This window comes from Lithobates pipiens, unplaced genomic scaffold (assembly GCF_037356315.1).
Source record: "Lithobates pipiens isolate NorthernLeopardFrog02 unplaced genomic scaffold, aLitPip1_a1.2 Scaffold_10, whole genome shotgun sequence".
In the NCBI taxonomy this organism is placed as follows: domain Eukaryota; kingdom Metazoa; phylum Chordata; class Amphibia; order Anura; family Ranidae; genus Lithobates; species Lithobates pipiens.
This window is the reverse complement of record NW_027507686.1, coordinates 107,700,105-107,727,626: the sequence shown is the minus strand read 5'-3', so window position 1 is coordinate 107,727,626 and position 27,522 is coordinate 107,700,105. Positions and strand designations below refer to the sequence as shown.

Sequence of the window (27,522 nt, the reverse complement as noted above, 5' to 3'; positions counted from 1 at the left end):
CAGCCAAATAACTCTGGGTTCTCAGAGGGGAGTCCTACAGTTTCATGCAGAAAAGAGAGAAACCCCACCTCGGACATGTAGTACAGTATAACTAATGCAGCTCCGTTCGGACAAATGTAATCATGGAGAACAACTGGGACCACAGCGAGCCAGCTTATCATGACCTATGTGAACCAGAGTAAAATATGAGCCGGTCGTGTCCAGAACCCTGGGGTTCTTCTGGGTCCCAAAGGCTAGTAAGGAGACAAGGCATAGTCAAAAGGGAGGACGGGGGAAGAAGAGAGTGCAAAGACAGATTGAGAGGAGGGGGGGGGGGTGGCGGCGGGGAAAAATAGAAAAATAAAGACAAAAAGGGAGGGGCGGGGGGGAATGCCACCCAGGGCAGACATGGCCTACGTAGGTAAACGTTAGATGTTCAGTCTTTTTCTGGGACAGGGGCGCTGCTCACCTCCCGAATGTAGTCTCAAGTATCAGTAAAATACCTCCAGGGCCTCCATGTTACACTAAATGCCTCTTCAGTGTTGTGAAGGGTGGCGGTCAATTCTTCCATCCGGAGAATATGATTGACTTTGGAATACCACAGCACCTTGGATGGGGGCTGAGGCTGCCTCCACAGTGTGGGAATGCATTCCCGGGCGGTGTTCAGGAGTTGCATCGTGAGGGTTTTTTTGTATTTTCGAACAGGCTGTTCGGTCAAGTGTAGAAGGCACGCTGCTGGGTTGTCTGCGATATCTACATTTTTGAGAGTTTTTATCGTCCCGGTCACCTCCACCCAAAAGTTCCTCAAGGCCGGGCATGCCCAGAAAATGTGTGACATTGTCCCCGTATCTGAATTGCACCTCCAACAAACATCCGGGATCGATCTATTCATTTTATTCAAAAGGTATGGAACTCTATACCAGCGTGAGACTATCTTGTATCCTGATTCTTGATATTGGTTTGCGATGGAAGCTTTATGTACTAATGTCAGGATCTTCCCTATCTGTTGTGGGGTAAATGTGATGCCAAAGTCCCTCTCCCATTTGTGGATAAATGGTGGGGTCGACTCCTCCTCCTGACTACTTAATAGGTTGTACAGGAGGGAGAGGGTGTGTCGCACAGGTTCCTTTTTGTGACAGATGGATTCATAGGGCGTCAGGTCTCTAGGAGTGTAGGGGGCCCTTTGTATGGCCAGAAGAAAGTGACGAAGTTGATAAGCACTAAACAAGTCAAGCGGAGGGTCAGAAAGTTTGGTGACAGTTTGCGTGGTCGGGAGCCCTCCCGAGGGCCACACCTCTCCCAGACGCTGTTTCCCCACCACTGTCAACTGTCGCAGTTTCTTGTTGGTAAATCCCGGTGGGAAGTCTGGATTACCTATAACCGGAGTCATTGGTGACGGCAGGGGAGCAATGTGTGTGCAGCGGAATAACCTCCGCAGAACAGCCAACGTAGCTCCCACTACGGGGTGATCTCTGAGGTCTTTTGGTAGGGAGGACAGGAGCCACGGGGAGGTCAATAGGGGAATGGATCCATCCTCAATCTCCATCTACACCCACTGCTTGTGTGGGCCATTACAATGCCAATCAACGACTCTCGCTAGCAGAGTCGCTCTGTAGTATTGTCTCAGATCTGGGAGACCCAGACCCCCCTTGTCCTTTGGTCTGGCAAGCAATTGCAAACGGGCTCTGGGCGGTTTGCGCGCCCAAATAAAGTCCCGGAGCAGCACCTGCAGTTGTCTGAAAAAAATTGGGGGTAACCGGATCGGTAATGTCTGGAACAAGTATAAGATCCGCGGGAGGGCCGTCATTTTGAATGCATTACAGCGCCCGAACCAGGTCAGTGTTAAAGCATGCCAGTTTCCCAAATCAGATTTCAGTCTATTCAGGAGAGGGACAAAATTAAGCGGGTACAATTGCGCCAAATCCGCTGCGATGTCAACGCCCAGGTAACGTATAGATTTTTCAGCTCAGTAGAATGGAAAAGCGGAGCGTAGCCTCTTGGCCTCACCATCCGGGACCGATATATTCAATGCAGCCGACGGTGCAATTGATTTTATAGTTTGATAGGCTGCCGTATCGCTGGAGAGCCACGAGTATATTGGGAAGCGAAATGTGTGGATTGGAGACGAAAAAAATTAGATCGTCAGTGTACGCCGCAATTTTGTGGTGTGCCGAGGGTTTGGATATGCCAATAATATTCGGGTCATTCCGAACGTGACACATAAGTGGTTCCAGTGTCAGAATAAAAATTAGGGGAGACAGAGGGCACCCCTGCCTTGTCCCATTAGTGATGGGGAAAGAGTCCGAGCACTCTGAAAGCACCCAATCTCGTCTGATCTTGGAGGCTAAGAAGAGTCAAGCCTGGTTAGTACCTGGATGGGAGACCACCTGGGAATACAAGTTATTGTAGGCTTATTTTTATATTGTTGGCGTTGATTCGTTTTTTTTTTTTTTTCGCTTGTTTCCCAAGGTGACCATCTTGGCATTTGTCAAGAGGGTTGAGAGTGCCACTTTGGGGGGTCTGAGTGATACCTAGTGCGCTGTACTGGAAGGGCTTGACATTCCCGCATATGTGTCCCCTCCCCCTGGTTGCGCCCCTCGTCCCCCCCTCTGGCTCCCACCTACTCTTTGCCGACATTGCCTTCTGCAGCTTTCGGGGACCCTGGATGACTTATTTATTGAGCCTATTGGTACGAGACACTGCTTCCCTCCAGGGTGACTCTGGACCCCCCTGGAGGATTTACCCCTTACTGTTTGGGCGGTCCCAGCCTCCCTCTGGATGCTCTACACAGCCCCCGATGGCGATGCAGGAGAGACACTAATTGGCGGGCCCCAGGACTGCTGCTCGGGTGAAGTCTCCCATTGGATGGAGGGATGGTGGCCCCAGCCCCTTGCCTGCCGGATTTTCCATGCACCGACCAGGGCTGCTCCTCTTTCATCTTTTTTTTTTTTTAGACTTTAAGTTTTTTATTGAGTTACAGGTACAATTAACACAGTACGTCGAACATCGACGTCAATACATAACATATACAATGGTTTCAATGTTTAGCACTGTTACACGTATACTTCAGTAAGTAATGTAATTCAAAAATGTATATAAAGAAATAAAAAGGAAGAAAGGGAAAAAAAAGAAAAACAAGGTAAGTAGTATGTCCCAAGAGAGCGTAACCAGAATTCCCACCGGTGTAGCACCCCGTAGGGGATCATTAGTGCCACACCGATGGGAGACCCACCCTAGAGGTCATTAGATTTAAGTGTCATTTCATTGGAGAGATATTAGAAAGGGGGGTAATCCAAGGATCAAGTAAAGGATAGTATCTAGTATTGCTCGGTCAAGAATTCAGGACTAGGTCTAAAAGTTTACATCATGGAGTACTAGTCACAGCTGAGTTCCACTTTACCCAAGGTTGCCAATTAGCAGCGGTTTTAGAAGATCGACCACTGCCCATTGTCAACCCGGACTCGTAGCTATAATGTAGAGTCACTATATCTGACACTTGCGCTAAAGTGAGAGGAGTGTCCATTCTCCAGTGTCTGGTGATATTGAGCCTGGCAGCAAGAAGGATATGTGTGGTGACACTGCACATCTCATGTTGTGAGGAAGATGATCAATGGTCAAATTGAGTATAGCCAATGCAGGGGACAGGGGTACAGTGCAATTAGTAATTGATATAAATGAGCTTGAAAACATCCTCCCAATATTGTTTTAGATGAGGGCAAGCCCATAGGATGTGGAATAAGTTTCCGGTTTCTGATTTGCACCGCCAGCAGATATTGGTGGATTGGGGATCGAAAGACGCTAATCTAGTTGGGGTAAGGTAATACCTTAATGACATTTTTTGCATGAGTTCCCACAATGCTGCACACTTTGTATACTTATAGGTAGCATTTATTGCCAGTTGCCACTGGTCATCCGTATACGAGTGTGCTAATTCTGTCTCCCATTTATGATGGGGAGCCAATGTAAGGAAGGTGAGTTTGTGTTGTAGTAGATTGTAAAAGTGAGTTATGCCTTTAATATTTGAAGTCGTATTATTGAGAAACTTCCAAGTCTTAGGGGGAATTGTATACAGTGGGGAAGGTGTATTAGATAAACAATGACCGATGCGGAAGTAAGTAAAGTATTCTGAGCTGGGAAGATTATATTCAGATTGTAGTCGGGAGAAGGGTTTGAGATGGTGGTTGTGATATAAGTGTTGGAGGGTATGAATACCTTTGACTGACCAGAGTGAGGTCGGTAAGTCAGGTGTTAAATGATTAAGTGTTTCTAAAGGAATACTAAAGTTGGGGGAAGGAGTTTCGGGAAGTCTGTTAACAAGTCTACGCCATGCCAGGGCAGACGCTTTCATAGTCGGGCATAAGTAGGTCGGAATGTTAGTACCTAGAGGTATACTAAGCAGCCAGTGTTTTAAATCAGTGTTAGTGATCATTTGTCGTTCTATCTGGGCCCAAGGAGTGAGTGGTTGTGGGCAAAGCCAATGAGGAAGTTGGGCTAATATGGCTGCTGAGTGGTAGTCTTTAAAGTCTATGGAGCCTATTCCGCCCACTGTTTTGTGTTTGATGAGATGAGAGTGCGCACACCGGGGTTTCTTCCCCTTCCAGAGATATTTATTGTATATTGTTTGTAAGGAACGGAAGAAAGTAGCAGGGAGAGGGATGGGAAGTGTGCGGAAGAAATAGAGGACTTGGGGGAGGCAGATCATTTTGAAGGCGGCGAGTTTACCAGTCCATGAAAGTTCATGAGTTGCTAATTTCTGTGATGTTTGTTGTATGTTGTGTAAGAGTGTAGGGAAATTGACCGAGTAAAGATGTTTTAGGGATCTTGGTAATTGGATGCCAAGATATGGGATGTGAGAAGATGCCCATTGAAATGGATATTGTATTTGCAGGAGATTTTTCGTGGTGGCGTCAATATTAATATCAAGTATGAGGGATTTGGATTCGTTTACTTTGTAAAGTGAGACCGAACTGAACCATTTAAGTATTCTATGAACCTCAGCCAGGGAGGAAGTTGGGTTTGTAAGACTCAGGATGACATCATCCGCGAACAAGCAAATTTTATGGGAGATTGGGCCAATTGTTATTCCAGTGATAGTAGAGAGAGACCTTATATGTTCAGCCAGGGGTTCCATAACTAAGTTGAAAATAAGGGGTGATAGGGGGCAGCCCTGGCGGGTACCATTGGTGATGGAAAATGTGCGGGATAGCATTCCTTCCGTGAAGACTTGTGCTTCCGGATTAGTATATAGTGCCATGATGGCGTTTAATATATGACCTGTAAAACCACATTTTTTCAAAACTGAGGTGAGGTAGGGCCAGTGAACTCTATCGAACGCCTTCTCTGCATCCAAAGAGAGAAGCAGAGAAGGCGTTCCTGTTGATTGTGCTTGGTGGATTAAATTGAGCATTCTTCTGGTGGCATCGGGGGCTTGCCTCCCTTTGGTGAAACCTGCCTGATCCTGGTGAATGAGGTGGGGCATGATGTTAATTAGTCTACGGGCAATAGTTTTGGCGTATATTTTCAGATCCTGATTTAGTAGTGAAATTGGGCGGAAGTTATGGGGGACATTCGGTTCTTTCCCTGGCTTAGGTATAGTTATCACAAATGCTTTTAGGTATTCTTTATTAAAAGTAGAAGAGGAGGCAACGTTGTTAAAAAGCTCAGTCAAATGGGGGGCTAGAATTGGAGCAAATTGTTTAAAGTATTCTCCAGTGAGTCCATCTCCTCTTTCATCTTGATGTGGTGACCATGGAGGGGAGGAGTTGAAATTTATGGGGTCCGGGTGTTTGCTGGTGGGAGTGCGCTAAAGGACTTGACATTTCCGCACTTTTGTCCCCTCTCCCCTGTTTCCCCCCTCCCTTCCCCCCCTTCCCACTCTTCCCTTCCCTCCTTTTCCTCCCCCTTTCCCCCCTTCCACTCCCCCTTTCCCCCCTTCCCTGCCCCTTTCCCCCCCGGGGCGTGGATGGGAGAGAGGGGGTAAGGAGAGGACAATCTGCCACAGGGAGAAATGCATTTGTTCGGGTACCGCATGTACTTTAGGGGTATGGGACGGGGGGTGGTGGATCTCATTCTGTGATGCCTTTTCTGTTGTGACGGGCTCCCTCGTGCATGCCTACGTTTAGGGCGAGCCGAGGAGACCCCTCAGTGCTGACAGTTATATGCTCTACCTCTGTTTTGGTTATACTATTGTTTTTTGGTTCTATGATGTTACTGATTGTCTTTTATTTGCATACCGGTATCAGACGTGACATTTACCACTGCCGGGACTGGGGGGACTAGGATTCGGGGGCTCCCTCTCTGACCTGTCTACCCACCAACCCAAGTAGGACAGCGCTTTAAACCCAGTGTACATCTGGTAAGCGCTATAGCATAATTGTGCTGTTTTAGTATACCCTTCCTGTACTGTTGAGTGCGGACAACCCTTAATTTCCCTCTCCCCCTGGGGTTGAGGTGCCCGGCCTCTTTTTCCCTTTACCTTTCCTTCCATTTGCCCTTCCTTTCTCCCCCTTAGTTCCCGCCATGCATTACCTACCCAAAACCTACCTTGGTTCAACTTTCTTTGCTTTTCTCTGACGTCCCCCTCCCCGAGGAGCGATGGCAGACTCAGTCAAGGTCACCTCTCTAAACGTTAAGGGACTGAACTCCCCTGAAAAACGGTGGATCCTCCTGTGAGAACTGAAGACTTCCTGTACTGATGTGGCCTTTATACAAGAAACACATTTTAAAAATACTAGCCTCCCCTTTCTATGGTCGAGATCCTTCCCTAAGGTCTACCATTCTACTAACCCCTCCTCTAAGACCAAGGGAGTCTCCATTCTGATCTCTAGCAGGCTCCCCTGGGTTCTCCAGGATTCTCTGGTGGACCCTGGGGGCCGATATCTTTTTCTTAGGGGCCACATTGGAGAGCGCCTTTTTATATTTGCCACTGTGTACGCTCCCAATGATCACCAAGACACGTTCCTCAGAACTACCCTGCACAGATTATGTGACTTTCGGGAGGGCCAGTTGATATTAGGTGGGGACTTTAATGTCCCCTTTCGCCATCGGTTGACACTTCTGCCTCTTGCTCCTCGCTCCTCATTTCCTCTAGAAATCGGATTACTAAGTGTTTACTGAATGACCAATTAGTTGATGTCTGGCGTCTGCAACACTCTGGGGAAAGGGACTACTCTTTTTGCTCTTCCCCTCACAAATCATACTTAAGGATAGACTTCTTCTTGATTCCACATGACCAACTGCACTTGGTGAGCTCTTCCTCCATCGGCCATATTACTTGGTCTGACCACGCTCCTGTAGCCCTTACCTACACCCTCTCTAGGAACCCCTCACCTAGGTCTCTATTCTGGCACCTTAATGAGAGCCTCCTCCAGATACCGGAAGTTTTAGCAGATGTGACCAGGGAATTGGACCTTTATTTCCAAGAAAACTAAACGCAGGACTGTGACCCGGGGATAATTTGGGAGGCTCACAAGTCAGTACTCCGCAGGGTACTTATCAGGCACGGGGCGCGCATCAAACGAACACGGAAGGAACAGCTTGCTAATCTGTTTCGTGAACTTGCCTCTGTGGAAGCGAAACATAAACATACCCCCTCACGGACCTTAGAGATTGAATTGGGGACACTCCGTACCCATATTGCTGACCTACTCCATTATAAAGCGAAAGCGGCACTCCAGTTTTGTTGTAATCTGACGTAGGAGTCAGGGGACAAATGCGGAAAAATCTTAGCCAGGTCGGTAAAGGAGTTGAAATCTGGCTCTTACATACCACAGTTGATAGATGAGAATGGCCAGAGGGCCTCTACCCCAACCCAAATAGCCGAAGTCTTTGAAAAATGTTACTCTGATCTCTACAACCTGCCCGATTCAGGGTCTGGACAGGACAATATAGACAGATATGTAACCGGTTCTGGTCTACCAACCCTCTCATCGGAATCACGGGAGTACTTGGAGGACCCGATCACACTGGAAGAAGTCCAGACGGCCGTGGGACCTCCGAAGGTGGGTAAGGCTCCGGGCCCTGACGGATATACCGCACAATACTTTAAGACCTTCCTCCCTATTCTCGGCCCGCGCTTGGTAAATTTATTTAATACTCTGAGCTCGAATGGGGATTTTCCTGAGGATACCCTTAGAGCCCACATCTCGTTGATACCTAAGGAGGGCAAAGACCCGGGCCTATGTGGGAGCTACAGACCCATTTCCCTCCTAAATTCGGTCCTAAAACTATTCTCTAAAATCCTCGCCACGTGATTGGCACATCACTTGCAGTCCCTTATACATATTGACCAGTTAGGTTTTATTCCCACCAGGGAAGATAGGGACAACACCATTAAGGTGCTTACCCTGATCCATAAAGCAAAGTCATCTGGGACCCCTTGTCTTTTCATGAGTACTGATGCCGAGAAGGCTTTTGATCGGGTCAAATGGACATTAATGTTCTCGGTCCTTCGCCATATAGGTCTGAGTGAACGGATGCTGGCATGGATAAGTAAGATATACTCACGCCCTTCAGCTCAAGTCAAAGCGAATGGGGTTCTCTCATCGGGAATGGGACCAGACAGGGTGGCCCCCGGTCGCCCCTATTATTCGCACTGTCATTGGAACCCTTTCTCTCCACAATTCGACAAAACTCAGACATAACGGGACTCCAAATGGGTACTATTGAGTGCAAGATATCTGCCTACGCGGATGACATGCTGTTCTCGCTGACGAATCCCAGAGTTTCCTTGCCAAATCTCCTTCGGGAATTCCAGATATACGGGATACTTCTTGAAATCAAAGGCCATGGGGGTTGCAGTCCCCCCGCAAACGTTAATAGACTTGCAGTCCAATTTTCGATTTAAATGGACCCATACAGCCCTTAAGTACTTAGGTACTTACATTCCACCGGACATCGCGCGTACGTTTATGTTGAACTTCCCCCCACCCCTTGTCACTAAGATCTGCAGTTTGCTTCACGGGTGGCATTCTGGCCTCCATTCCTGGTTCAGGAGATGCAATCTCATTAAAATGAACATACTCCCTAAATTTACTTATCTTTTCAAAGCTCTCCCGATCCAGATTCCAGTCCTGTTTTTTAAGCAAGCTCAATCCTTGCTCACTCAATTTAACTGGGCCCACAAAAATCCCAGACTTAAGCGGTCACAGCTGACATTGTCTAAACAACAGGGAGGGTTGGTTCTCCCTGACTTGCGATGCTACTACCTGGCCTCCCATCTGGGGCATGTATTGGACTGGAATCGAAACAAACTTTCTAAGCTCACTCCCGAATTCCGCTAAGAAGCGCCATGTGGTGCTATAAGTATTTACCCACAGAATTTATGTCACATCCCACTATAGGGGCTTAGTTGAAAGTCAGTCACCTGATCGCTACCCAAAACACACTCACGTCTTTTACTTCCCCCCTATTCCCTATACGTGGCCATCCAACCTTTGAACTGGGGACCCACTTAGAAATTCCAACCTTGACAATGCGTCTAAATTCGTCATTGATGGAAAATGGCCTTCTTTCTCAACCCTAACAGATCCGACAGGGCTTTTCCAACTGCCTTTTTGGAGAGCATCGCAACGATATAATTTTCTCCATTCCATCCCCAATCCTCAAACGTTCGCCCGCCCTCAGACGGAGTTTGAGACTCTATGCAAGAGCGAAGGCCCTTTGGCCCACATTCTCTCTCAAACAGATTACCCACACTTAACCTGTCTGTCCAACTGGGAAAAGGACCTTAATTGCTCATTTTCCCCAGCACAGAGACAACGCATTATCACTTTGGCTCTCAAAATGTCGCTGTGCACGAAGATACAGGAGACAAATTTTAAACTTCTCACCAGGTGGTATTTGACACTATCAAAGCTGCAGAAATGTTTCCCCTCTTCCTCGAACATATGCTGGAGGTGTGGAGAAGAAGAGGGCACGTTGCTGCACATTTTTTGGTCCTGCCCCAGCTTGGTGGACTTCTGGACAGAGATCCGATGCATAACACAAAAATTCACAGACTTTTCCATCCAGGAAGAGGCTGCATTCTTTCTCTTGCACCATTCACAGATTCCCATTAAGAAGTACAAAAAAAATTTTTTTGCGGCATGTGATAAATGCGGCGAAATCCTGCATCCCTCTCTATTGGAAAAAATGTTCCCCCCCTTTCATTACTCACTGGCTTAGGAAAATAGAGGACATTAAAAAAAATGGAGGACTTGATCCTCACATCACAAGGTAAACAATAATTTTTTAAACAAACCTGAGACATCTGGAATACCTTTATATTCTCGCTGGAAGGATGTCGCCTGCTATCGCCTTAGTGCTCTGAGCTTTCCTTGACTGGCCCCTTGGACAGTGGCTGCCATCGTGTCTCGTCCCCTCTTCTCCTTTTCTGATCTTTCAACCCTTCTCTTTTCTGCCTTCCTCCCCTATCTCTCACCCCCTCCACCCCCTCTCTCTTTTGGAAAGAGTGGAAAATTGGGAATGACGGCCCCACACCCCCCTCTGGATGGATTATGCCGGAGGGACCTGGGGTTTGTGTGACCCTGGATCTTGGTACAGTACTTTATCCGTGCCTCGAATCATTGTGATTGATGGAAGGCAGACTCACAGTTGCGAATATACCTGTATCAAGTATTGTTCAGCTGCTTTTTGCTCTGTATTTCTCTGTTGCATTATGTACTCTGGGGACCGTCTTCCCCTATTTGGAGAAAAAATTATATTTGAAAAAAAAAAGAAGCCTACGACACCTGGTATTCCCAGGCGGTCTCCCATCCAGGCATTAACCAGGCCCAACCCTGCTTAGCCTCCAAGATCAGACGAGATGGAACAGATTCAGGGTGATGTGGCCGTAGCCAATATCTTCAGGCACTCTCAACTCTCTTGACAAACAGCAAGATGGTCACCTTGGAAACAAGCGGAAAAAACTATGTCAACGGCAACAACATAAAAAGAAGCCTACGGTATCTGGAAATCCCAGGCGGTCTCCCATCCAGGTACTAAACTGGTCCCAACCCTGCTTAGCCTCTGAGATCAGATGAGATTGGGCTCTTTCAGGGTGGTGTGGCCGTAGGAGATTTCTTCAGGCACTCTCAACCTTGACTAACGCCAATATGGTCACCTTGGGAAACAAACAACAAAATCAAGTCAATGCCAACAACATGAGAAGAAGTCTACAGCACCTAGTATTCCCAGGTGGTTTCCCATCCAGGTATTAACAAGGCCCGACCCTGTTTAGTCTCTGAGATCAGACGAGATCTGGTGCTTTCAGGGTTATGTGGCCATAGGCGAGCTCTTCAGGCACTCTCAACCCTCTTGACAAACACCAAGATGGTCACCTTGGTAAACAAACAAAAAAAAAAACAAGTCAACGCCAACAACATAAAAAGAAGCCTTCAGCACCTAGTATTCCCAGATGGTCTCCCATCCAGGTATTAACAAGGCCCGACCCTGTTTAGTCTCTGAGATCAGACGAGATCTGGTGCTTTCAGGGTTATGTGGCCATAGGCGAGCTCTTCAGGCACTCTCAACCCTCTTGACAAATGCCAAGATAGTCACCTTGGGAAACAAGCGAAAAAAAAAACAGGTCAATGTCAACAACATAAAAAGAAGACTACGGCACCTGGTATTCCAAAGCCATCTCCCATCCAGGGACTAACTAGGCCCAACCCTTCTTAGCCTCAGAGATGAGAAGAGATAGGGCTCTTTCAGGGTGATGCTGCTGTAAGCGAACTCTTTGGGCACTCTCAACCCTCTTGACAAATGCCATGATGGTCACCTTGGGAAACAAGCAAAAAAAAAAAAAACGAATCAACGCCAACAACATAAAAAGAAGCCTACAATAACTGGTATTCCCTGGTGGTCTCCCATCCAGGTACTAACCAGGCCCGACACTGTTTAGCATCCGAGATCAGACGAGATTGGGTGCTTTCAGGGTGATGGGGCCGTAGGTAATCTCTTCGGGCACTCTCAGCCCTCTTGACAAACGCCAAGATGGTCACCTTGGGAAACAAGTGAAAAAAAAAACAGGTCAAGGCCAACAACATAAAAAGAAGCCTACAGCACCTAGTATTCCCAGGTGGTCTCCAATCCAGGTACTAGCAAGGCCCAACCCTGTTTAGCTTCTGAGATCAGAGGAGATCGGGTGCTTTCAGGGTTATGTGCCCATAGGCAATCTCTTTGGGCATTCTCAACCCTCTTGACAGATGCCAAGATAGTCACCTTGAGATACAAGCGAAAAAAAACAGGTCAATGTCAACAACATAAAAAGAAGAATACGGCACCTGGTATTCCAACGCCATCTCCCATCCAGGTACTAACTAGGCCCAACCCTTCTTAGCCGCAGAGAAGAGAAGAGATAGGGCTCTTTCAGGGTGATGCTGCTGTAAGCGATGTCTTTGGGCACTCTCAACCCTCTTGACAAATGCCAAGATGGTCACCTTGGGAAACAAGCAAAAAAAAAAAAAACGAATCAACGCCAACAACATAAAAAGAAGTCTACAATAACTGGTATTCCCTGGTGGTCTCCCATCCAGGTACTAACCAGGCCCGACTCTTCTTAGCCTCCAAGATCAGACGAGATTGGGTGCTTTCAGAGTGATGTGGCCATAGGCAATCTCTTCAGGCACTCTCAACCCACTTGACAAACACCAAGATGGTCACTTTGGGAAACAAGCGAAAAAAAAACAGGTCAACGCCAACAACATAAAAAGAAGTCTACGACACCTGGTATTCCCAGGCGGTCTCCCATCCAGGTACAAACAAGGCCCGACTCTTCTTAGCCTCCAACATCAAACGAGATCGGGTGCTTTCAGGGTGATGTGCCCATAGGCAATCTCTTCGGGCACTTTCAACCCTCTTGACAAACGCCAAGATGGTCACCTTGGGAAACAAGTGAAAAAAAAAACAGGTCAAGGCCAACAACATAAAAGGAAGCCTACAGCACCTAGTATTCCCAGGTGGTCTCCAATCCAGGTACTAGCAAGGCCCAACCCTGTTTAGCTTCTGAGATCAGAGGAGATCGGGCGCTTTCAGGGTTATGTGCCCATAGGCAATCTCTTCGGGCATTCTCAACCCTCTTGACAAATGCCAAGATAGTCACCTTGAGATACAAGCGAAAAAAAACAGGTCAATGTCAACAACATAAAAAGAAGAATACGGCACCTGGTATTCCAACGCCATCTCCCATCCAGGTACCCACTAGGCCCAACCCTTCTTAGCCTCAGAGAAGAGAAGAGATAGGGCTCTTTCAGGGTCATGCTGCTGTAAGCGATCTCTTTGGGCACTCTCAACCCTCTTGACAAATGCCAAGATGGTCACCTTGGGAAATAAGCAAAAAAAAAAACGAATCAACGCCAACAACATAAAAAGAAGCCTACAATAATTGGTATTCCCAGGTGGTCTCCCATCCAGGCCCGACTCTTCTTAGCCTCCAAGATCAGACGAGATTGGGTGCTTTCAGAGTGATGTGGCCATAGGCAATCTCTTCAGGCACTCTCAACCCTCTTGACAAACACCAAAATGGTCACTTTGGGAAACAAGCGAAAAAAAACCAGGTCAACGATAACAACATAAAAAGAAGTCTATGACACCTGGTATTCCCAGGCAGTCTCCCATCCAGGTACTATCAAGGCCCGACTCTTCTTAGCCTCCAACATCAAACGAGATCGGGTGCTTTCAGGGTGATGTGCCCGTAGGCAATCTCTTCAGGCACTTTCAACCCTCTTGACAAACGCCAAGATTGTCACCTTGGGAAACAAGCAAAAATAGGTCGGAAGCTAGAGACAATACGGCCCGAGTCCTCAATTTAATCCATGCGGCGCATGTACAGGGAAGGCCCTTGCTTATGTTGTCAATGGACGCGGAAAAGGCCTTTGACAGGGTGACCTGGCACTTTATGCAGGCCACCCTGGAACATATAGGTCTTGGCCCCAACATGATGAGCTGGGTAATGTCGCTTTACTCCACGCCGTCGGCAGCGGTACGGGTGAACGAGTGGTGCTCGGACTCTTTCCCCATTACTAATGGGACGAGGCAGGGGTGCTCTCTGTCTCCCCTAATTTTTATTCTGACACTGGAACCACTTATGTGTCACGTTTGGAAAGACCCGAATATTACTGGCATATCCAAACCCTCAAAACAAAATTGCGGCGTACGCTGACAATCTAATTTTTTCCGTCTCCAATCCACACATTTTGCTTCCCAATATACTTGCGTCTCTACAGCGATACGGCAGCCTATCAAACTATAAACTCAATTGCGCCAAGTCAGCTGTATTGAATATATCGGTCCCGGATGGTGAGGCCAAGAGGCTCTGCTCCGCTTTTCCATTCTACTGGGCTGAAAAATCTATACGTTACCTGGGCGTTGACATCGCAACGGATTTAGCGCAATTGTACCCGCTTAATTTTGTCCCTCTCCTGGATTGACTGAAATCTGATTTGGGAAACTGGCATGCTTTAACACTGACCTGGTTCGGGCGCTGTAATGCATTCAAAATGACGGCCCTCCCGCGGATCTTATACACGTTCCAGACATTACCGATCCGGTTACCCCCAATTTTTTTCAGACAACTGCAGGTGCTGCTCCGGTCCTTTATTTGGGCACGCAAACCGACCAGAGCCCGTTTGCAATTGCTTGCCAGACCAAAGGACAAGGGGGGTCTGGGTCTTCCAGATCTCAGACAATACTACAGAGTGACTCTGCTAGCGAGAGTCGTTGATTGGCATTGTAATGGCCCCCACAAGCAGTGGGTGGAGATGGAGATTGAGGATGGATCCATTCCCCTATTGACCTCCCCGTGGCTCCTGTCCTCCCTACCAAAAGACCTCAGAGGTCACCCCGTAATGGGAGCTACGTTGGCTGTTGTGCGGAGGTTGTTCCGCTGCACACACATTCCTCCCCTGCCATCACCAATGACTCCGGTTATAGGTAATCCAGACTTCCCACCGGGATTTACCAACAAGAAACTGCGACAGTTGACAGTGGTGGGGAAACAGCGTCTGGGAGAGGTGTGGCCCTCGGGAGGGCTCCCGACCACGTAAACTGTCGCCGAGCTTTCTGACCCTCCGCTTGACTTGTTTAGTGCTTATCAACTTCGTCACTTTCTTCTGGCCATACAAAGAGCCCCCTACACTCCTAGAGACCTGACACCCTATGAATCCATCTGTCACAAAAGGGAACCTGTGCGACACACCCTCTCCCTCCTGTACAACCTATTGAGTAGTCAGGAGGAGGAGTCGACCCCCACCATTTATCCACAAATGGGAGAGGGACTTAGGCATCATATTTACCCCACAACAGATAGGGAAGATCCTGACCTTAGTACATAAAGCTTCCATCGCAAACCAATATCAAGAATCAGGATACAAGATAGTCTCACGCTGGTATAGAGTCCCATACCTTCTGAATAAAATGGATAGATCGATCCTGGATGTTTGTTGGAGGTGAAATTCAGATACGGGGACCATGGGACACCTTTTCTGGGCATGCTCGGCCTTGAGGAACTTTTGGGTTCCCAGCAGCATGCCTTCTACACTTGACCCAACAGCCTGTTCGAAAATACAAAAAAACCCTCACAATGCAACTCCTGAATGCCGCCTGGGCCTGCATTCCCGCACTTTGGAGGCAGCCTCAGCCCCCATCCAAGGTGCTGTGGTATTCCAAAGTCAATCATATTCTCCGGATGGAAGAATTGACCGCCACCCTTCACAACACTGAAGAGGCATTTGGTGTTACATGGAGGCCCTGGAGGTATTTTACTGGTACTCGAGACTACATTCGGGAGGTGAGCAGTGCCTCTGTCCCAGAAAACGACTGAACATCTAACGTTTACCTACGTAGGCCATGTCTGCCCTGGGTGACATTCCCCCCTCCCTTTTTGTCTTTATTTTTATTTTTTTCCCCGCCGCCATCCCCCCACCTCCTCTCTCTCCGTCTTTGCACTCTCTTCTTCCCCCGTCCTCCCTTTTGACTATGCCTTGTCTCCTTACTAGCCTGCGGGACCCAGAAGAACCCCAGGGTTCTGGACATGACCGGCTCATATTTTACTCTGCTTCACGTAGGTCATGATAAGCTGGCTCGCTGTGGTCCCAGTTGTTCTCCATGATTACATTTGTCTGAACGGAGCTGCACTACTCCGTTACTCAGTACTACTGTACTACATGTCGGAGGTGGGGTTTCTCTCTTTTCTGCATGAAACTGTAGGACTCCCCTCTGAGAAACCAGAGTTATTTGGCTGCCTATTTTTTGTTACCATGTAATTGTGACCCTGGGTCATGCTGTATGGTTGACTGTTATATTTATGTTCTACTTAATAAAAGAATAATAAAAATAAAAAAAAAATAAGTCAATGCCAACAACTTAAAACTAAAGCCTGGGGGCGTGGCCTGAACATGGAAGGATAGAGACGTGCACCGCCTGAGCTCCCGGCCGTCTCTCGCCTCAACGGATAATTTCTACAGCTAGACCGCACTATGCCCACCTCAAAGAAAAAGACGACAAATCTACCCGACCGCCAACTCCGGCAGCGCATTCGAGGGATATTGAGAGGCTTTTTCACCTTTCTCAGCACCGCTCCTCGGACCCCAATATGGCGCCGGAGCGCGCCCACGTGGATGTTGACCGGGCGACCTGCTCCTCGCCAGACTTGGATTCAGAGGCTTCTCAGGCTTCCTTCCTTGCCCCACACATGGGAACACCTCGAGCGCCTCATAGTGCTCTGGACGCTATGGAGACCCCCCGACCGGCGCCACCGGTAGATACGGACCTCCGCCTGCTGTTGCAGGCTCTCCCTACGAGAGCCGACATCACCGCCTTGATCGATAAGGTGGAAGAAACCCACCGTAAAGAAATAGCGCTCGTCAGGGGTGAAGTGAAGGACTTGGCAACTAGAGTTACTGGTGGGGAGCATTCCCTCTTGGCCCTGGAGCGGCGGGTGGAGGCAATGGAGGCTTCACAGACAGCACACGTGGACATGCTCCTCACTCAGCAATTACGACTGGAAGAAATGGAAGACCGCAGCCGTAGGAACAACCTGCGGCTGCGGGGGCTACCTGAGGCGACGGGATCTGAGGATCTAGCGGACACTGTCGCTGCAATTTTCCGCAGGATTCCTGGAGTAGACTTACCATCCCGCTTGGAGTTTGATAGAGTGCACCGTGCTCTGGGGCCCAGGTCCGCAGATCTAACCAGGCCGCGGGATGTTGTATGCCGACTGCACCACTATGGCCTCAAGGAGGAGGTCTTGCGGAAGTCCTGGGAGGCCCCTACTTTGGAGTTCGATGGCGCTGAGGTGAGGATACTCCCGGACATTTCCCGTGCCACCCTTCAGCGACGTGCCTTACTGAAGCCCCTGCTGGATCTTGCACGGCGCTGTGGAGCTACATATCGTTGGGGCTACCCGTTGTCAGTTACATTCCGTAAGGACCAACGGGTCTTTACTCTCCGGGCTATAGACTCCTTACCTGCTTTGTTTGGGTTCCTGGATGCGGAGCCTATTGCAGTCCCAAACTGGCTGGCGTCTCTGCCCTGCTCGCAGGGACCGGACCCGAATCATAGCAGAAGAGGTGACTGGCCGCCCAGACAGCAGCGACAACACCGCAGACCCAGGGCGCACTCCGGGGAGGACTCCCGCAAGCTCTGAGGTAACTTTTCTTTTATGATCCTTTGCCCGCTGCCCTCCCCCCCCCCCTGTTCACCGATTCCAGTGTGATAGTCGCCGCCGCCGCTGATTATTTCTGAATGTGGACACCCTGGACTGCGGCTTAGGCGGTTGGTGCCCCCCCCCCCTGGCTGCCTCCCTACTACTGCCCTGTCTGTCACCCCTCACCCGAGTGCCGTTTGTGGAGCCCCTCCATTACATACCTCACAGGGGGACTGCACCCCTTACAGCGGCTCATCTCTGGATATCAGATTGCAAATCACACCGCAGCTCGCTATCTCTGAAGTCGCCCACGGTGAGATGTCCCCACAGGTTGCAGGTCCCTCGTTGGGGGGCACTGCCTACTGTAGACTCTAGATTAGTGATGGAACAAATTACCTACTGAACTCTACCTTTGTGACAGTGCTCCTTGCCGTGCGGAATGGCTTTTTACTGTGATGTCTGCAGGTTCCTCCGTTACATGTAGCAGGGGAGTTTCAGCCCGGCGGGAGGACACTACCGGAATGTTTTTTCAGCCGGACTGCCAGTGTACCCGTTCCTAACGGAGAGTATTTCTGCACAACCGGAATTTTTAGTTCGGGGGCTCAGTCGTTGGCTGGCCCTTACACTTACTGAAGGATTGTAGGACCTAGCTGCAGTGCTCTCTATGGGGAGGGAAGTGGGATGTTTTTTCATCTTTTCATTCCCTTGCTCTCTGTCCTACATGACTGGGTCTCTATATACTGTGTAAATGACATGGGCTATGGTAAAAGCACATCACTTGAATTTTTTAATGAGGGACCTACATTGTTTTCACATTGTGTGAGGGGGAGACGTTCCTACACGAGTGTCCCGGTGGGCGGCACTTGTTGTTTGGGGGGGGTGGGGGGGCGGGGGGACTCGGGGGGGGGGGTGATGGTTGTACGTGCCCGGGGGGGCCTCTGGTTGCCCTGCCCGGATACGTTATGACCTGTTACCCATCTTATCAGGGTTGTTGCTCATTAATATGGCTCTCTACATGATTTGTCTGATTTACTTAAACTGTTAACTTGTGGTTTGGTTATTTATTTTCTATATTTATGTGGAATGGTTTTGAGGGGTTGCACATGGTGCATCTATGACCTATAAGAGGCGGGGGGCGGGCCTGTGGAGCTGGTTATCTGGTTTCCTGTCAGTCTCGTCCCCACCAATAGGCCGGCATATTGCCCTGGGGGTCACGGTTAGTTCCCCCTGGGACATTATATGCTTTCACTTGATTTATAGGGAGACGAGGCCAATAGGCCCACTCCCGTGCTACAGTTTTCTGTGTTTTTCTTTTCCCCCTACTCCGCTCTATTTCTTCCCTCTTCTATTCCCTCTTTCTCCTCAATAACTTCTGTCTCCGGATTTTCTTGTCTTTTCTCTCTTCTCTTTCTCTCTGCTTTTTCTCACTGCACCCCGCTTTCTAGATTCTCTCCCCCTCCCTCCCTTTCTCGTCCCGCCCCCCCCCCTTCTCCCCGCTCTGACCCTTTCTGCACCCTCCCTTCCTCCCCTCTTACCGACCCCGTCTACCCTCCCCGGTGTACCCTCCCCCTCTCTGTCTTCCCCATCCCCCCCTTCTCTCCGGTTCGGAGGTTCTCCCGATTGTTCTATGGCGGTGCCACGTGTGAACGTCTTGTCACTTAACGCGAAGGGCCTTAATACGCCTGAAAAGCGCCGCATGCTTCTAGCTGATTTGAAAAGATTACTTGCTGATATTGCCTTTATACAAGAGACCCATTTTAAGCCGACTGCACTGCCATACCTACGCAATCGACACTTCACTAACCCGCTAGCTAAATCCAAAGGGGTCTCCATACTCCTCTCTAGTAGACTTCCGTGGTGTTGCCAGGGATCCCTGTTAGATCCTTCAGGCAGATATGTGTTCCTTAAGGGGCTTATTTGTCAAGTGCAGGTGACTTTGGCGGCCGTGTACGCTCCTAACGAACTCCAAGCCACTTTTCTAGAGAGGACCATGGAAAAACTGCAGGAATTTAAGGTTGGGCAATTACTGCTCGGAGGGGATTTTAATGCCCCGCTGATCCCCTCTGTAGACACGTCGTCCGGCCGGACATCGATGCCGATTGCTCAGCTTAAACGCATTGCGAGGACATTGCATGACTCACAACTTATAGATGTCTGGAGGTTACAACATTCGGGAGAAAGAGATTACACGTTTTACTCCCCCATGCACAAACTTTATACACGAATCGACTACTTTCTAATTCCCCACTCCCAATTGCACGCGGTTGAATGCTCTTCCATAGGTGACAGGACTTGGTCAGATCATGCGCCGATCTCCCTTACATACAGGCTGACTGACGCTTCCTCCCTGACGAATAGATTTTGGCGACTAAACGAAAGTCTCCTACAGACCCCGGAAGTCCTAGATGATGTCACCAACATGAGGCCCACAAAACGGTAGTGCGGGGGGTCCGGATACGACACGGTGCACGGATAAAACGGGAACGCGCCGAACGGCTGAACCAGCTTCTGGAACGGCTGCGCGTCGTGGAGGCCAGACACAAACATGCTCCCTCACAACCCTCTGAAAATGACCTACTGATGATTAGAAAGCAGATTACGGACCTGCTACATTATAGAGCTAAAGCTGCCATTCAATCTTGCCGCAGGATGACTTACGAGTCAGGTGACAAATGCGGGAAGCTTCTGGCAAGACTGGTCAGGGAACGTAGGCTTCTGACGTATGTTCCACATGTAGTGGCGCCAGGAGGACGGAAGGTCCACTTACCCATGCACATAACCCGTGAGTTTAGAAACTTTTATTCGGACCTGTACAACCTACAGACGGGCCCCACGTCCCCAACCGCCCTGACTGACTACTTGGAAAAATCTCAAATGCCCTCTTTATCCCCGACGGGGAGGGAGGAACTGGAATCCCCCATCACTTTGACGGAAATTCATAAAGCTATAGGGACAATGAAGCCAGGGAAGGCCCCGGGACCGGACGGATATACGCTGCAATACTACAAACGCCTGTTAGATCTGCTAGGGCAGCCTATGCTTGCTCTATTCAACGCAATAGGGGAAGGCGGGGAGTTCACTAGAGATTCCTTAGCCGCTCACATCTCGGTGATTCATAAAGAGGGGAAGGACCCGGCATGCTGCGGTAGTTACCGGCCGATCTCTCTCCTAAATTTGGATCTCAAAATTTACACCAAGATCTTGGCTACTAGGCTAGCAGGCCATCTCCAGCGACTGATTCATTTGGATCAGGTTGGATTTATTCCTTCCCGTGAGGCCAGAGATGGTACCACGAAGGTGCTGAATCTGATTCATGTGGTGAGAAAAGCGGGATTACCATGCGTACTGTTAAACACGGATGCTGAAAAGGCTTTTGACCGTGTAAATTGGCCATTTATGTTTGCGGTACTTCGGCATGTGGGGCTGGGAGACCGAATGATTGCACGTATATCTGGGGTGTACTCCAAGCCGACTGCCCAAGTTAAGGTTAATGGGGCGTTGTCAACTCCTTTACCAATAACTAATGGGACACGTCAGGGTTGTCCACTGTCTCCTCTCCTGTTCGCATTGACTCTAGAGCCTTTTTTGGCCACGGTAAGGCTGAACCCGGATATACAGGGAGTAGCCGTGGGGGGTGTGCAACACAAATTAACGGCATACGCCGACGATATGCTTTTCACATTAACTAACCCAGGCATTTCCTTACCCAACCTGCTCAAAGAGTTTGAGGTATACGGGAAGTTGTCTAACCTGAAGATCGACTTTACCAAATCGGAAGCCATGGGGATATTGCTCCCGCCACGGTTGCTCACTGCTCTGCAGTCCAGCTTTCAATTCAAGTGGACAATGACGGCCCTGACCTACCTAGGCACTGCTATTCCTCCAGACCTTGCAGACCTATATACATGCAATTTCCCCCCTTTATTGACTAAGACGCGGCTGCTCTTGGACTCATGGCACAAAGGGACACATTCCTGGTTCGGTAGATGTAATCTACTAAAAATGTGCATCTTGCCAAAATTTCTGTATTTATTTCAGACTCTGCCAATCAAAATCCCCCCTGTTTATTTTAAACAGGTACAGGCATTGTTTACCTGCTTTGTCTGGGCACAGAAGCAGCCTCGGATACCACGTTCCCAACTGTCCCTTCCAAAACGATATGGAGGTGTGGCGTTACCAGACGTCAAGCAATATTATAGTGCCTCCCACCTGAGTAGGGTGATTGATTGGGTTCGCAACCTTCCCACCAAATTGTGGGCCCAGATAGAACAACACCAGTGCCCAGTCCCGTTGAAGTCTGCCCTATGGTGCAGGGCCGCGTTGCCGAAGGAAGTGAAACCCCACCCGCTTATAGGCAACACCCTATACCAGAGTGAGAAGGCGGCATTCCAACACTCCCTGACGACCGTGTCGTCCCCGCAGACACCGATTCTCGGAAACCCTAGATTCCCGCCGGGTCTACCGACTACGCAGTTTCGACGATTACGTGACTCCGACCTTACTAGGGCATCTCAGTTTGTAGCGCGGGACGGCTGGGTTTCTATTGGTGCCCTTATGGACCGCAGGGGTCCCTACGGTTTAAATTTTTGGGATGCCGCGCGTCTACATCACTTTCTTCAGTCCATCCCGAGCCCCTCGGCTCATTCTAGACCGCTGACTGTGTTTGAGGAGCACTTCTCTGACACGGAACCTATCTCCCGACTTCTCTCTAAAATGTATGTTTTACTGAATACACCGCCGCCGACGCACCGGATCTCTAGTCTTGCGAAATGGGAGGGGGACCTGGGCTGCACCTTCACGCCTGCGCAGATTACACAGGTTCTACGGTTCACCCTGAAATCTTCAATATGCACCAAAACACAGGAGTTGAATTATAAAATCCTCACAAGATGGTACCTGACTCCTAGCCGCCTCCACCTTATCTTCCCGGACATGTCTGCACATTGCTGGCGTTGCGGGGAAGATGGAGGTACGCTCATACATGTTTTTTGGTCCTGCCCCAAGCTCTTGGACTTTTGGACTGCAGTCCGAAATATTGCCCAAAAATTTACGGAGTGGCAAATCCCGAATGACCCGGCCTTCTTCCTCTTCCTCTTACATATATCGGACCTGCCCCCTAGGAGATATGCACGGTCAATCTTGCGCCATCTCACCAACGCGGCCAAATCTTGTAACCCTCTGCTCTGGAAGCAACAAACTCCCCCTTCCGTGGCCATGTGGCTACGGAGGGTGGAAGAAATTAACAAAATGGAATATCTGATAATGACTGCCCAGGATAGGCAGGAAATTTATCGAAAGACCTGGTCCCTCTGGAATGTGTTTGTGTACTCGACAGAAGGCAGAGCCCTTCTCGGGCACTAGGGGGAGTTAGGTGGGCTGACAGGCGTTCGTGCGGGGTACTCTGAATCTCCTCCGCTCCCCTTCCCTAATCTCTTCCTTACCCCTCCTTCCCTTATCCTCCTTTTCCCTCAATCCTCCCCCTCTCTTTTCACTATTTCTCTCTTCTATCCCATCCCCCCTTTCTGCATTTTTCATACTCCCCCACCAGGCCCAACCCTGCTTAGCCTCTGAGACCAAACGAGATTGGGCGCTTTCAGGGCGTTGTGCCCATAGGCAATATCTTTGTGCACTCTCAACCCTCTTGACAAATGCCAAGATGGTCACCTTGGGAAACAAGGGAAAAAAAACAGGTCAAAGCCAACAACATAAAAAGAATCCTACGGCATCCAGTATTCCCAGGCGATCTCCCAATCAAGACACTAACCAGGCCAGATCCTTCTATGTCACCTGGTCTTCCCAGGCAGTCTCCCATCCAGGTACTAACCAGGCCTGACGCTGCTAAGCCTCTGAAATCAGACGAGATCGGGTGCTTTCAGGGTGATGTGGCCGTAAGCGTTCTCTTCAAGACACGCCCAACCCTCTTGACAAACGCCAAGATGGTCGCCTGGAGAAACAAGCGAAAAAAACAGTTCAAAGCCAACAACATAAAAAGAAGCCTATGGCACCTGGTATTTCCAGGCGGTCTCCCATCCAGGTACTAACCAGGCCCGACACTGTTTAGCCTCTGAGATCAGATGAGATTGGGCGCTTTCAGGGTGATGGGGCCGTAGGTGATCTCTTTGGGCACTCTCAACCCTCTTGTTAAACACCAAGATGGTCACCTTGGGAAACAAGCGAAAATAAACAGGTAAACGCCAACAACATAAAAAGAAGCCTACGGCATCTGGTATTCACAGATGGTCTCCCATACAGGTATTAACCAGGCCGTACACTGCTAGGCCTCCGAGATCAGATGAGATTGTGCGCTTTCAGGGTGATGTGTCCATAGGTGTTCTATTTAGACACTCTCAACCCTCTTGACAAATACCAAGATGATTATCTTGGGAAACAAGTGAAAACAAAACAGGTCGACGCCAACAACATAGACCCTGGCGGTCTCCCATCTGACCCAGAACCTGCTTAGCCTCTGAGATCGGGGGCTTTCAGGGTGATGTGACCTCAGGCGAACGCTTTGGGACATACTCAAAACTCTTGACTGATGCTAAAATGGTCACCTTGGGAAACAAGCGAAAGAAAAACAGGTCAAAGCCAACAATATAAAAAGATTCCTACGGCACCTTTAATTAGGTACTATCCAGGCCGGACCCTGCTTAGCCTCTGAGATCAGATGAGATTGGGCGCTTTCAGGGGGATGTGGCCGTAGGAGATTTCTTTGGGCTCTCTCAGCCCTCTTGACAAATGCCAAGATGATCACAAGTGGAAAAAAAAAACCATGTCAACGCCAACAACATAAAAAGAATCCTACGGCACCTGGTATTCCCAGTTGGTCTCCCATCCAGTTACTAATCAGGCCCGACAATGCTTAGCCTCCGAGATCAGACAAGATCAGGCACTTTCAAGGTGATGGGGCCATAGGCGATCTCTTCGGGCACTCTCAACCATCTTGACAAACGCCAACATGGGCATCTTGGGAAACAAGCGAAAAAAACCAAGTCATTGCCAACATTGGAGGCTAAGCAGGGTTGGGCAATCAGTTTCCTTGCCTGAAATAGGCATCTCAGAACTGCCATCTGGCTACTTCCCGGGTTTCCAACTCCTTCAACTAATCCCAGGAGACAATACTTCGCCTCCATCCTGGTGGAGGTTCCAAACACCCGATCAATGGTTCCTGTCACCTCTGTCCAGTAGCGGATCAACTTCGGGCATCTCCAAAACATGTGCATCATGTCTCCCCCCATGTTCCCGCACCGGGGGTACAGAGAAGCTGGTATATATAGAAGATTACAGCATACAGAAGAAAGGCTAGTGAATACAGAATACAGACTCGTGTATGTAGATAGGCTTGAGTATACAGAGATGCTAGAGTAAACAGTGAGGCTGGGGTACACAGAGAGGCTAGTTTAAAGAGAGGCTAGTATATACAAAGATGTTAGTGTATATAGAGAGGTTAGTGTATAGAGAGAGTCGAGTGTATTCAGAAAGGACAGTGCATATAGAGAAGCTAGTGTATACAGAAGACAGGCTTGGGTATACATCAAAGCTGACATTCTATACAGAAGACTGGGTAGTGTATACAGAGAGTCTAGTGGGTACAGAAGACAGGCTGTTGTATTCTAGCTAGTTTTTACAGTCTAGTGTATACAGAAGACAGGCTGTGGTATACAGAGAGTTTGTTGTATTCATAGAGTCTAGTGTATACAGTCAGCGAGTGTATACATAAGACTGGCTAGTTTACACAGTGTTTACAGAGATGCAAGGGTGTACAGAGAAGCTGGTATATATAGAAGACTACAGCATACAGAAGAAAGGCTTGTGAATACAGAATACAGACTCGTGTATGCAGATAGGCTTGAGTATACAGAGATGCTAGAGTAAACAATGAGGCTGGGGTACACAGAGAGGCTTGCTTAAAGAGAAGCTAATATATACAAAGATGTTATTGTATATAGAGAGGTTAGTGTATAGATAGAGTCGAGTGTATTCAGTTAGGACAGTGCATATAGAGAGACTAGTGTATACAGAAGACAGGCTTGGGTATACATCCAAGCTGACAGTGTATACAGAAGACTGGGTAGTGTATACAGAGATTCTAGTGGGTACAGAAGACAGGCTGGTGTATTCTGTATACCCTCTGTATACCACAGCCTGTCTTCTGTATATGCTAGTTTTTACAGTCTAGCATATACAGAAGACAGGCTGTGGTATACAGAGGGTTTAGTGTATTACAGAGATGCAAGGGTGTAAAGAGAAGCTAGTATATATAGAAGACTACAGCATACAGAAGAAAGGCTAGTGAATACAGAATAAAGGCTGGCTTCTACGGAGAGGCTAGTGTATGCAGAACACTATCTAGGGTATATAGAGAGGCTAGATTATACAGAGAGGCTAGTGCCTAGAGTGAAGCTATTGTATATAGAAGCCTGGTTAGTGTATACAGAGAAGCTAGTGTGTACAGAAGAAAGTCTAGACAGGCTATAAAGAGAGACAAGTTTTTACAGAAGACAGTTTGGGGTATACAGAGATGCTAGTTTATACAGAGAGACTAATGTATACAGAAGACAGGCTAGGGCATACAGAAGACAGAAGACGGGCTAGTGTATTCAGAACATAGGCTAGTGTATATCGAAGACAGGCTATTGTATGCAGAAGATCGGCTAGTGTAAACATGCTGGTGTATATAGAGAGGCTAGTGAATTTAGAGGGTAGGCTAAGTGATAACAGAAGACAATCTGAGCTATACAGAGACATTTCATCATTTCATCTAGCTCACATCTCTAATGGAGTTTGTCTCATTGCCATGAGACAATTGCCTTTTCATTCTTATGCTAAATATAGATCACTACACGATTTTAATCATCCACATCAAGCATGCAATAAAACTATCATACATATAAATAAACCATGTACTCTTTTGCTCTATTTTGCATATTTGTAATTCTCCACATCAACTGTCACATTGAGTATGTGACAGTCCTGACACACCATCCTGACTTATTTTTCTTTATTTCTACTAGAGACTACTATCTCAAAATCCGGTTACATCTATTCACTTCGATGAGTTCTACCGCTAATTGTACGGTAATGCAAAATGTTCACAAAACCATCCATTTGCTACGAGACATGCTGCACATACTAAGAGTAATGTAACTATCGCTCGCTAGCGATATAAACAGTTTTATTGCTTTTCTGACATTAACCGAGTATCTCTGACATTAACTGAGTATGATCTTAATAATAATAATAATAATAATAATAGGATTGTGTAATGCAAAGATCAACTAGCTTTCTCATTGGTACGCTTTCAATCTCTTACAGCTTACAGCGATACTTCCTCCCTACAATATTAAGCCATTTAAATGTCCTATTGGTCGCCTATATTATACAACTCTCTGAAAAGCCTATATGTAGAGAATAAAACTAGTCTTAAATCTTAATAAAACAGTTTTATTGCTCAACCAGTATCAGCTGTCATGACAAATAAACGTTTCCACTGTTTGACTCTATTTTCTGTATTACTTCTTTTTCTCCACCTTAACTGTCACAGTTAAAACACAGTGACAAAACATTTCTTTTTACCGCAGCAAAATGTGAGAAATTAGTGTAAGCCGTCTTTCTGCCATATGCTTCAGAAAATTAATGTTTAAATCCATATCAATTCCACATAACCGTGAACCGTCTTACAATTTTAATATTTACTGTTTGTAATTACTGATATTAAATTATGACTATACCAGTGGAAAAGGACCGCGTAATGGAACTGTGAAATTAATCATAATCTCAGCGTTAATTTAGCTGATAAATTTACGATTTACTCAACGATTTACTCAACGATTTAAACTTAGATTTTTTTCATTCTAAGTCTATTTAATTTTAAATAATTTATACTATATTCTACTGTACTCTTAAATTATGTACTGTTG

The 27,522-nt window shown here is 48.0% G+C and overlaps 11 pseudogenes; all 11 read right to left on the bottom strand.

The window, feature by feature from the left end:
• Positions 1-10,697: 10,697 nt before the first annotated feature.
• On the bottom strand, positions 10,698-10,816 carry LOC143948023 (5S ribosomal RNA; annotated as a pseudogene).
• Positions 10,817-10,914: 98 nt separating this feature from the next.
• On the bottom strand, positions 10,915-11,034 carry LOC143948984 (5S ribosomal RNA; annotated as a pseudogene).
• A 95-nt stretch (positions 11,035-11,129) lies between these two features.
• On the bottom strand, positions 11,130-11,248 carry LOC143946596 (5S ribosomal RNA; annotated as a pseudogene).
• A 101-nt stretch (positions 11,249-11,349) lies between these two features.
• LOC143947380 (5S ribosomal RNA) lies at positions 11,350-11,468 on the bottom strand (annotated as a pseudogene).
• Positions 11,469-11,792: 324 nt separating this feature from the next.
• On the bottom strand, positions 11,793-11,911 carry LOC143944820 (5S ribosomal RNA; annotated as a pseudogene).
• A 101-nt stretch (positions 11,912-12,012) lies between these two features.
• LOC143942633 (5S ribosomal RNA) lies at positions 12,013-12,131 on the bottom strand (annotated as a pseudogene).
• A 322-nt stretch (positions 12,132-12,453) lies between these two features.
• Positions 12,454-12,572, bottom strand: LOC143955834 (5S ribosomal RNA; annotated as a pseudogene).
• A 100-nt stretch (positions 12,573-12,672) lies between these two features.
• Positions 12,673-12,791, bottom strand: LOC143953009 (5S ribosomal RNA; annotated as a pseudogene).
• A 101-nt stretch (positions 12,792-12,892) lies between these two features.
• On the bottom strand, positions 12,893-13,011 carry LOC143943410 (5S ribosomal RNA; annotated as a pseudogene).
• Positions 13,012-23,595: 10,584 nt separating this feature from the next.
• LOC143944127 (5S ribosomal RNA) lies at positions 23,596-23,714 on the bottom strand (annotated as a pseudogene).
• A 686-nt stretch (positions 23,715-24,400) lies between these two features.
• On the bottom strand, positions 24,401-24,519 carry LOC143948586 (5S ribosomal RNA; annotated as a pseudogene).
• Between the last annotated feature and the right edge of the window lie 3,003 nt (positions 24,520-27,522).